Consider the following 11787-nt stretch of genomic DNA (forward strand, 5'->3'; position numbering starts at 1 on the left):
GGCCCCATGAGTAGTCCCACTGGAGTTAATGTGCATTGGAAGCAATCTAGGGCAGAGTACCCGAAGTCAATGGGACCATTTGAGACAGATTTTTGTTACCAATCTGTCTGAGGCTGTAGGATTGTTAGGGGAGGAGGCGGAGCACATCCAGGGTCTAAGTTTTAAAGCTTTATTAATAAAATAACAGGGGTGAGTGTTGGGGGCTCCCCACGTTACTCAGAGGAAGGAAAAACGCGTGAGTGCCTGTACCCTAACCCACTTTCATACTCTCACACGCACAAGCCACAGCTGGTCAAGCCTGGGTGTAATGTAAGAAGAAGAGGGGAAAGGGTGGACGAGAGTTCTGTCCTGTGCACAGGCCGCCTAGGGTCCACTGTTGATTTTTGATTTGCTTTAGCTCTTAGGAGGGTTTTAAGTCCTTGGGTTTTTGGGATGTTTTGTTTAGGGACCTTTGTCCCCATTGCTTTTTGTATCACTTCAAACTGGCTTTCTGTGGCCTCCTCAGCTTTCCCAAAACACACTGGCTTCAGGGACATGGGGTTCCATTTTCCCCCTTGCTGGCCTTTATCGTTTCACCAGTTTTGCAATCCCCTGCCTAGCTGACCCCCCTTTTCCCATGGTTGGCTGGGGTTGGGTAAGAAGCAGATGTGGTTGCAGGTTTTTTGGCTACAGAGTCTGTTTGAGTGCCGTGACCTTGGACTGGAGCCCGCATCTTATTTTCAGGCTGAGCTGAGGCGTTGAGTTAACCTGTTTTCTTCTCCCTGCCGCCCCCTTCGGCCTCTCACAACCTGCAAAGGAATCTTCCGCTCCACAGGCAAACCTTTAACCCTTCCCAAAATGGCTTGCGATGCTCGCAACAGGGTTAGTAACATACAATGCTGATTTGCCTCCCTGGGGGGGACTCCCTGAGGGAGGCAGTCACTGGGTTGTGACACATTAACATAGTAAGGTGCTACTGTACTGAGCATACGTTCGTGTATCTGAATTTGGCCCCATTTTGATTTTTTTCACTATGCAGAGTGTGGATACAGGAGAACAGCAAAGAGGGGAAAAAACCCACTAAAACATAAGAGGAGTCACTTGGGTTTTTATTTTAGTGTCCCACCAAGATTTTAAGGCAATTGAAGGTGGGAATTAGATCATTTGAAACCCCTCCCTAACAACTGCATTTCTGTTGTTCTTACCTGGCTTTGAAGCAGCGATTGATTTGAGTAGCTATTGACCATAGGCTGCCTCAGCCTGCAGTTTATGTATTTGCCTTTTTTCTATGAAAAACGGGTTTTTGTTTTTACTACTTCCTGTGTACAAAAGTTTTAGTGTAAAGGGGTTTTGCCTTCGCATGATCTTTACAGGGCTGCATTTTTGTTTATAAAACTATCATTTTTCTAAATGCAGAACTGTAGAATATCTTTTTGTTTTCTGAATTGTGAAATAAAACCCATGCAAAAAGCAGATGCCAACCCCTTGTTTTTAATGGTGAATTTTTCAGTGGCTTTATTTAGGAGGCTGGGATGAGCTACCGATTTATTTATTTATAGTACATTAGCACCTGGCCACCCCAATTGAGATCCCAAGGTGCTTGGTGCTGTGCAAATGTGCCAGCTGCCATCTTGGCTGACATACCGTGGATTGAATCAGGGACTTCCAAAGCTGAAAACGTAAATCTCTACAGCTTTAACTAAGCGGCCGGGCTCTATAGCTGGGGTTATAATGGACTCACATCTTCTATAGATTGGGCACAGAGGGGAATCTATTATTTTGAGGAAGTTCTATGGCCTATGTCAGACAGGAGGTCAAACTAGATCACAGTGGTCCATTCTGGCTTTGGAATCTATGGCTCTAGACACTGAACAATAGGTTATATATAGATCTGGGCTACCTTACAAAATTAGGTTGACTTATGTCTACACTCAAATTTGTCTCCATGTGACGTAAGTGCCCCATTAGAGTGACAGAGTAAAACCACCTTTCCTAACAGTGTGGAGCCATCGTTGAGCTACGTAAGTCGACACAATGTGACCGTAGACACTGCGTGACTTGTGCAGACCCTAATGGTCTTCCATCAGCTCAAGTCTCATAGGGTCCTAGTCCCTGTGTCAGCGATTGCTCTGGCCATGATTGTAAACTGCACTACTCATGAGTCACAGAGACCAGAAGCCACATAATTCCTTTAAAATCCCCCAAGTGTTTTGGACAGGGTCGGCTTTAGGCCTATTCCACCAATTCCCTCAAATCAGGCCCCGTGCCTAAGAGGGCCCTGAGCCCAGTGAGAATCCCTTCCCTGGCTAGAGGCGCCTTTTTAATTTTTACTCACCTGGTGGCGCTTTGGGTCTTCGGTGACACTTCAGCGGTGGGTCCTTCGCTTGCTCTGGGTCTTCGGCGGTGGGTCCTTCAGTGCCGTCCAGGACCTGGAGCGAGTGAAGGATCCGTCGCTGAAGTGCCATCAAAGACTCGGAGCACAGTCCAATGAGTGCAGCCCCACATGTTGTTTTACATGTGGTGTTTTTTTTTTTTTTTTAAAGAAAGGAGTACTTGTGGCACCTTAGAGACTAACAAATTTATTTCAGCATAAGCTTTCGTGGGCTGAAATATGCTGAAGTATGCTGAAATAAATTTGTTAGTCTCTAAGGTGCCACAAGTATTCCTGTTCTTTTTGTGGATACAGACTAACACGGCTGCTACTCTGAAACTTTTTTTTTTTTAGTCATCCCTGTTAGGGGCCAGTTGAAACTGTTCGAACTGGGCCCCGCACTTCCTAAAACCAACCCTGGTTTTGGAAGTGTCTTTTCCTGATTACCTATCTTGGTGGGCACGCTGAGCTGTGCTCTCTTGTTGTGTGCAACTGCCCAAGAGACCATTCCAGCTCCATTTACTAGATGCATTAATGCCTGGAGTAGACAGGAAGTATTGGTTCTTCTGATCCTGTGGGGGAGAAAAGGCTGTGTAAGGTCAGCTATGGACCAACTGTAGAAAGATTACATAGGAGACACAGGTAAAGAGGTAGGACAGGGATCTGCAGCAGTGTCATGTGAAAGTGAGGGAACTGTGGAAGGCGTTACACAAGACTAGAGATGCCAACAATCGATCTGCTGCTGAGCTAGGGTTAGGGTTCCTATAGGTAGAGCACTTGGAGCTACGGTTAAGGTTACCATGGGTAGAGCTTCCCGCTCTAAGGTGCGGCCAAGTCATGGGCCAGGACCTGCTCGAGACTCCACCACATCTAGCAAGCCGAGGACAGATGAGCCTGATGAAGGGAAGGGACCTCAGGTGAGTGTGTACATGCATTTTCCATTACAGTGTTTTAAATTTAAAGATGGTGCCTATCCCTGTCCCCAAGGTATGACACAGGTATCAACTCTTAATTATTTTACTCATCGTATAAGAAGAGGCAGAATTGTTATCTGCTTTACATTCCCCTGTTGGGCATGCAAAGCAGTTCATTTATGTACACAGGGACATTTGTTGTATCCAGGGACACGGATGGGAGAGGGGGCCAATGGGTCAATAGCCCGGGACCCTGTGATTTAAAAGGGCCTGGTCGGATGGGATAGATATGTATTTTTTTAAATAAATATTAAGATAAAAACCAAAAAAACTCCATTTTCCTGTTGCTCAGTACAGAGCGCTGTCCCTCATTGTGACAGTAACAGTTTGCCAGTGCACTGCTGCACCCTGCTAGTCTGGCAGAGCGTCAGCAACAGCAGCCTTGGAACGACGGAGCTTGCTGCCTCCTCTGGCTCCTTGAGAACTGCTGTGCCTGCCATGCTGGCTCTCTGGCTGTGGGGCTGAGGACAGGGAGACGCCAGGGCCGGCTTTAGGAAGTGCAGGGCCCAATTTAAACAGTTTCAACGGGGCCCTGGCAGGGATGACTTAAAAAAAAAAAAACACATGTAAAAAAACACGTGGGGCTTGTATTCACCAGGTGGTGCCCTGAGTCTTCGGCAGCACTTCGGTGGTGGGGCCTTCACTCGCTCCAGGTCTTCAGTGGCACTGAAGGATGCACTGCCAAAGTGTCACCGAAGGCCAGAGTAAGCGAAGGACTTGCTGCTGAAGTGCCATGGAAGACACGGAGAATGAAGGAACCACCGCTGAAGTGCTGCTGAAGTCCCAAAGCACTGCCAGGTGAGTAAAAATTAAAAAGGTGCCCCTAGCCAGGGAAAGGATTCTTATTGGGCACGGGGCCTGATTCAGGGGAATTGGTGGAATAGGCATAAAGCCGTCCCTCCCTAAGAGTAGGGCACTTGGAGCTAAGGTTAGGGTTCCTATGGGTAGGGCATCCTGTCCTAGGGTTAGGGTTCCTACGGGTAGGGCACTTGAGCTGCTGTTAGGGTTCCCATGGGTAGAGATTCCCGCCCTAGGGTTAGGGTTCCTAAGGATAGGACTTCCCTCCCTAGGGTTAGGGTTCCTATGGGTAGGGCTTCCCACCCTAGGTTAACGGTTCCTAAGGGTAGGGCACTTAGAGCTATGGTTAGGGCTCCTATTGGTAGGGCGCCGAGCCATAGGGTTAGGGTTCCTATGGGTAGGGTACTTGGAGCTAGGGTTAGGGTTCCTATAGGTAGGGCATCCTGCCCTAGGGTTAGAGTTCCTAAGGATAGGACACTTGGAACCCTAACCGTAGCTTCTATGGGTAGGGTACATGGAGTTAGGGTTCCTATGAATAGCGGTTCCCACTCTAAGGTTAGGATTCCTAAGGGTAGGGCACTTGGAACTCGGGTTAGAGTTTCTATGTAGGGCACCCCATCCTAGGGTTATGGTTCCTAAGGGTAGGGCATCAGGACATAGGGTTAGGGTTCCTATGGGTAGGTCACTTGGAGCTAGAGTTAGGGTTCCTATGGGTAGGCTTTCCTGCCCTAGGATTAGGGTTCCTATGGGTAGGACACCCTGCTCTAAGCTTAGGGTTCCTATCTGAAGTCTCCCCCCCCACAGGATTAGGATTCCTAAGGATAGGGCAGTTGGAGCAAGGGTTAGGGTTCACATTGGTATGGCACCCAGCCCTAGGTTTATGGGTCCTAAGGGTAGGGCATTTGGAGCTAGGGTTAGGGTTCCTATAGGTAGGTTACTTGGAGCTAGGGTTAGGGTTCCTATGGGTAGGGCTTCCTGCCCTAGGGTTAAGGTTCCCAAGGGTAAGGCACTTGGATCTAGAGTTAGGGTTTCTATGGGTAGGGCACCTGGACCTAGGGTTAGGATTCCTAAACGTAGGGTACCACACCCTAGGGTTAGGGTTCCCATTGCTAGGGCACTTGGAGCTAGGGTTAGGGTTTCTAAGGGTAGGGCACTTGGAGCTACGGTTAGGGTTCCTATTGGTAGGTCACCTCGCCCTAGGGTTAAGGTTGTTATGATTAGGGCACTTGGAGTTAGGTTTAGGGTTCCTATCAATAAGGCATCCTGCCCTAGGGTTAGGGTTGGTAATGGTAGCGCACTGGTAGCTAGGTTTAGGGTTCCTATGGGTAGGGCACTTGGAGCTAGGGTTCGGGTTCCTATGGGTAGGGCTTCCCGCCCTAAGGTTAGATTACCTAATGGCAGGGCACTTGGAGCTAGGGTTAGTGTGCCTATGGGTAGGGCACCCAGTCGTAGGGTTAGTGTTCTTATGGGTAGGGCACTTGAAGCTAGGGATAGGATTCCTAAGCGTAGAGTAGTTGGAGCTATGGTTAGGGTTCATATGGATAGGGCACCCCTCCCTAGGGTTAGGGTTCCTATCAGAAGTCTCCCCGCTCCAGGGTTAGGTTTCCTAAGGGTAGGGCAGTTGGAGCTAGGGTTAGGGTTCCTATGGGTAAGGCTTCCCGCTCTAGGGTAAAGATTCCTAAGGGTAGGGCACTTGGATCTAGAGTTAGGGTTCCTATGGATAGGGCTTTTAGCTCGAGGGTTAGGGTTCCTAAGGGTAGGGTTCTTTGAGCTAGGGTTAGGGTTCCTATGGGTAGGGCTTCCTGCCCTAGGGTTAGGGTTCCTAAGACGCAGACCTGTGAGAGCCCCCAGTGAATTATGTATGTGCACTGAAATGGACAAAAATTGTGCTGCTTTTCCAGTTTCAAAATCCCATCCATGTCCAAAGTTACCTGTTGTTTTTGCACGTTGATTTTCCACAATGTTTTGCACCTCAATACCTTTCTATTTTTTGAAAATAAAATGATAGCTCACAACTCGTATTGAAGAATGAACAGCGGTAACTTGTAAACCTAGAGCACTAAGGAAATGTAGAGCACCTCATGGATTCAAGAAAACACCCAGCTGTGTTTATAAATGTACAGCGAGCGCTACACCATTCCTAACAGCGCCCAGCGCTTTAGGCTAGGGAACACCCCAGCACCGAGCACTACTGTGGCTGACCGTTAAAGTGCTGTTCACAGACTTCTTCAAGCATTTGTAATGGCCTTTGTGTCTGGCTGTGCAGAGTCAGCAGACAGCCGCTCCATCTCTGTCCTCCACCTGGGGGGCAGCTTTTCCTCGCAGGTATTATACAGGAGGCAACAGGCAGCTATAACCATTGCGATATTTTTCTCGCTGAGCTCCAATCTAGTGAGTGAGTCAACGCTGCCAGCTTCCCTTAAATCTTCCAAAAGCACCTTGGACAGTCATCCTCCACCTGCTGAGCTGGTACTTGAATCTTTCTTTGCTCTTGTCAACTTAGGGCTGGTCTACACTACGGGATAAAATCGATTTTAGATACGCAATTTCACCTACGTGAATAACGTAGCTGAAGTCTAATATCTAAAATCGATTTATTCACCCGTCTTCACCGCGCGGGATCGATGTCCTCGGCTTGCCATGTCGATTCCGGAACTCCGTTGGGGTTGGTGGAGTTCCGGAATCGATATAAGCGCGCTCAGGGATCGATATTTCCCGTCTAGATTAGACGCGATATATCGATCCCAGAGCAATCGATTTTAACGCGCTGATACAGCGCGTAGTCTAGACGTGGCCGTAGCAAGCAAAGATCTTCATGAGCCGTGGGAGCAAGGGGTAGGCTGGGTCCCTCAGAATCACTACAGGCATTTTAATATTGCCAATGGTAATCCGCTGGTCAGGAAAGAATGTCCCTGCCTGCAATTTTCTGTGTTAAAGGTCTGACCATCATGCCCCTTACCTGACAAGTCCACATTGATATCAGTGAAGTCTCTCTGGTGATTCACCAAGGCTTGCATAACCGTAGAAAAGTAGCCCTTTCCTGCTGATATACTCTGTGGCAAGGTGGGTTAGTGCCAAAGTAGGGACATGTGTGCCATCTATTGCCCCGCTGCAGTTCAGGAACCCTATTGCTGCAAAGCCACCCACTATGTCCTGCATACTGCTGAGAGTCAGAGTCCTGCATAGCAGGAGGAAGTTAATGGCCCTGCACACTTGCATGACAATGGCTTCTCATCTGGATTTTCCACCTCCAAATTGATTTCCCACTAACTGGCAACAATCCAACATTCTAGCTTCCAGAAAACTGTCTTCTTTCCTGTCTGGGAGGGAAACTGTTTCTCCTTTTTTGGCCATAGATTTTAAAACATGATAGCATTAAGTATCCATATTTCCTCACATACATTTCATGAGGATATTAATCACCAGTTTCATTAGCTTTCAGAAAAGACCTCACTCTTATAATGCAGTAGTATTGATTGTATACAATCAGTTGATTCAACTGCTTATCACTCGAGGTTCAGACTCCCTGTCTTTATAGAGCAGGAAAGCTTTGAAATGGGTTTTTCTGAAGGTTACTGTTTGAGCTGTGGGGACGGCGACAAGGAGTCTGGTGGTGAAGGAAGCTCCATGCTGTTTGTTCCCCCACTTGCTAATTTAATAGCTTTGTTTACCTAATATGTAAAGATGGGCCGTCATTTTTTGCCTGAAGATGAGAGAATCAAACACACACAGTCCTTTGTCTAGGGCAGATTTGTTTACCAACTTCCCTTCACATTCCTTGTTTAAACACACTTTCGTCATAATTCTAGCCTATATCCATAACTCTTAATACACACTGTGTACATACATCACACGGGAATACAAATGATCAGTGAGTTGTTGGTCTTCAAATGATACTTTACATGGTATATTTTGTACAAAGATTACTGTAATGTGTGGGATGCTTAGTATCACACACAACCTCTCCAGATGCTGCAATGTAGGCAGACCCAAAGAGCTTCCACACAGGGGTTTAATGAGGTTTAATTAGTCCACTTTAAATTCACACTGTTAGTTAATTTGGATTAATTTTCCTGAGTGCCCTGTGTAGACAAGCCCATAGTGAAGTTTGTCGTCTTAGCCAGACTGATACAATAGCTCTGAGAGGTATGAACTGCCCAATCATCTTGATGGGTTATTAACGTTAAAAAAAGATGACACCATAAATAGCAACAGTATTCACTGCTCATTATTTTAGCAAAGCACTTCTGGTAGCTAATGTGCTCATTCCACAGGCCCAAACTGCCTCCTCCACCTCCCAGATGCAAAGGCCACTAACAGTCTCCCTACTCAGTTCCCCAAACCTACGATAAAAAAACGGTGGCCCACTGGAAATGTGGGAAGGGTCATATAAATTGAATGTAATAGCAAAATAAATACACAGGGGCTGCCATGTGGCTTGTATAGTTGTTTCCATATTTAATTCATTAAAAACCCTCAATAGCATCTTAAAGGAAGCTGCTGTAGAATTTCTGGTCTGCTGCACCAGGGTGCCACAAAATGCCCAGGGCCCTTGCTGCAAAACTGAGGTCTAGATTTCCAGAGGGGGAACCTAGGGCCTTGTCCACAGTCTTATTACTCTCTTACTGATAACTCAGACCAGAACTTCCACTGGTGTCAGTTGTCATTAACTTCAATGGAGCTGTGACACCTAACACCAGCTGAGCATCTGCCCCTTTGCCTTATCTCTTTTTAAGCAACATGTTCTACCATGCACCTGCCCACAAAAACTATTCATAGCATGAGCTATCTGCAACCTATACTGCTACTGCCTATTAGGGCTGTATGTATGAGCCAGATGAGCAAAGGCCTAAGCCACTGGTCAAAAAAAGGGGGAAGAGAATAAGAAAAAGCATATTTATGCTCCCCTACAGTTCTTTGGCCCAATTTTTCCACGCGGTTGGCTTTGCACCTTGGGCGGCCACCCAGTTTGCTCTGTCCTGGTTACAGCCCTGGGCAAAATACCCCAGGTTCTCTCTCTCTCTCTCACCTAATATGACAAAGAAACCAGCCTTTTCACATTGCGAGGGGCGGGGAGTGGGGTAGAGATCCCAGCCTGAGAATTTGGTCAGCCCTGTTGCTAGGATCATGTGGTAAGGATTTTACCATGAACCAAGTCTAGCTTGTTAAGTGTTAGCTACTAGAAAGTGTTTTATCTTAATTTCTCTTATAACCATTACTGAGACTTGAATTTGCTTAAAATCCCATCTTCGTCTGTTAATAAACTTGTTTCAGTTTTATTTTAAACCAATTCAGCACTGAGTTTAAACTGAACTATTTGGAATCTCCTGTTGAAGTAGCAAACTGTTGAATATTGACCCTTTACAGGGGCAATGGACCTTTAATAGCTGAACTCTGCAGGAAAGGGCTGGACAGTGCAGAACACCCCTTTGGGGGGAAATTGAGGACTGGGCATGTGTTCGGGTCACCCTGCAAATAGCTTCCACCAGCCTGGGTTACTAATATTGCTGACAGGCTGCTGGGGTCAGAGTTGCTGGACCATGGCTGCAGCTATACACAGACCCTTACCGTGCGCCCTGCAGGCTGGTAGGCTATTTATAAGTGAGTCAGGTTGGGAGTTAAACAGCAAAGCCTTGTGAGGCACCCAAGTCTGTGGGACAGGCAGTGACACAATCCCTCATTGGTCTATATTGCACCCTGGAATGTGATAACCCTTCTCTGGGGGCTAGGGCGACCAGAGAGCAAGTGTGAAAAATCAGGACAGAGGGTGAGTGGTAATAGGCTCCTATATAAGAAAAAGCCCCAAATATCAGGACTGTCCCTATAAAATCAGGACATCTGGTCACCCTAATGAGGGGCAAAAGGGTACTTTTCTTTCTTTAACTTGGACATCTCTTCACCTGTGCTGAGATTGCTGTCGTAGGAAGTGTGACTGCTTGGTAGAAAGGTCTCTCACCTGGGCTTGATGTGAACCTGCAATCTAGAATAGTGTTTCCCAAACTTGGGATGCCGCTTGTGCAGAGAGAGCCCCTGGCAGGTTGGGCCGGTTTGTTTACCTGCTGCTTCTGCAGGTTTGGCGGATTGTGGCTCCCACTGGACGAAGTTCTCTGCTCCAGGCCAACGGGAGCCGCTGGAAGCAGCGGCCAGTACATCCCTTGGCCTGTGCCACTTCCAGCAGCTCCCGTTGGCCTGGAGCAGCAAACCGCAGCCACTGGGAGCCACGATCGGCCGAACCTGCAGATGCAGCAGGTAAACAAACCAGCCTGGCCTGCCAGGGGCTTTCCCTAAACAAGCGGTGTCCCAGGTTTGGAAACACTGGTCTAGAAGGAAAAAGCTCCCTGGCACATTACAGCGTCTCTGAGCCATCCAATTCCTTACTTACATTCTTTCTAATAATGGGCTGAAATAATCAGAGGCTATAAATACAAAGCCAGGACTTGCTCTAGGCACCAGCAAAGCGGCACGATTCCAGAGGTGACTTTTTTTTTTTTTTTTTTCTTTTCCTGCTTGGGCGGCAAAAAATCTAGCGCCCTGCTGTGATTTGTAGAATGCACGGTTTTCAAGACCACTTTGCCAGCTATGGACCTGAGACTCATTTACACTAGAAACTCTCTTTAAGACACTTAAATTACATTTGTACCCCTTTAGTGTAACTCCAGAGCAGTACAAAAGTGTAAATGGAAACCAGCCCCTATATCTTCTCGACTGTGGTTAAAATAGGGTTGCTGAGTTGAATCAACAGACAAGGTATCCCTTATGCAACCCCCTTCTGGAGTGTTTGCTCATCACCATCTGTACTGTGTGTGCAGTGAAATGCTGCATGCAATTTCCCTCATCTCCCCTCTCCTTCAAAGCCAAGTACATCTTAGTGCTACTAAGCGTCAGACTTAAATATAAGCCTATTTACGGTGGGGTTAAAAGTCAAGGTACACAAGGAACATTATAGCTATGAGCTAAAGGTGATTGAGGTCCAAGCTCACAAAGCCAACTAAGTCCTTAGGAATGCTTTGGAAATATCATGAAAGCCAGTCCATCATAGACCCAGAGGACCCCTTTTGAAAACAGCTGTTGGAAATCAGTCACCGTGCAAGAATACAGTAAACAAACACTCAGAATATATTGTTAAGAGAAGTGGCGGCCCAAAGCACCTCGAGGTTCTTATTTCAGCAGCTTTTTATAAGTCCTTCTCTTGGTGGGCGTGATCACTGTAAGATAACAAAGGGAACTTCTATGTTACTCTCACATCCCCTTGCATACTACACTAAGAAGATAGAGGAGCAGATTTTCAAAAGAGCTCAGGGCCCTGTCATTTCCTTTAGAGCCATTGTGTGAGCCGGAGCCCTTTTGCAAATCTGGCCCTGAGGGAGCAAAGTGCATTTTGAGCAGAGAGCTAGGAATTCCTGAGGGACCCTCCCGGTTCTAACATTGATGATTCTATGGCCTTGGGCAAGTGGCCTATCTCTTTGGCTCTCCTTTGTAAATTGAGGTGAATACCCACCTCGCAGGGGTGGGGCAAAGCTCAAGTATTTATTAGTTAAGGAGGGATGAAGCCAGATTAAAAAATTATTATTTGTATTCTGGTAGCACGTAAGGGCCCCAGTCATGGATCTGGATCCCAGTGTGCTGGGTTCTGTACAGAAACTGTCTAAAAAGATGGTCCCTGCC

The sequence above is a fragment of the Chelonoidis abingdonii genome, chromosome 19, assembly GCF_003597395.2.
Source record: "Chelonoidis abingdonii isolate Lonesome George chromosome 19, CheloAbing_2.0, whole genome shotgun sequence".
In the NCBI taxonomy this organism is placed as follows: domain Eukaryota; kingdom Metazoa; phylum Chordata; order Testudines; family Testudinidae; genus Chelonoidis; species Chelonoidis abingdonii.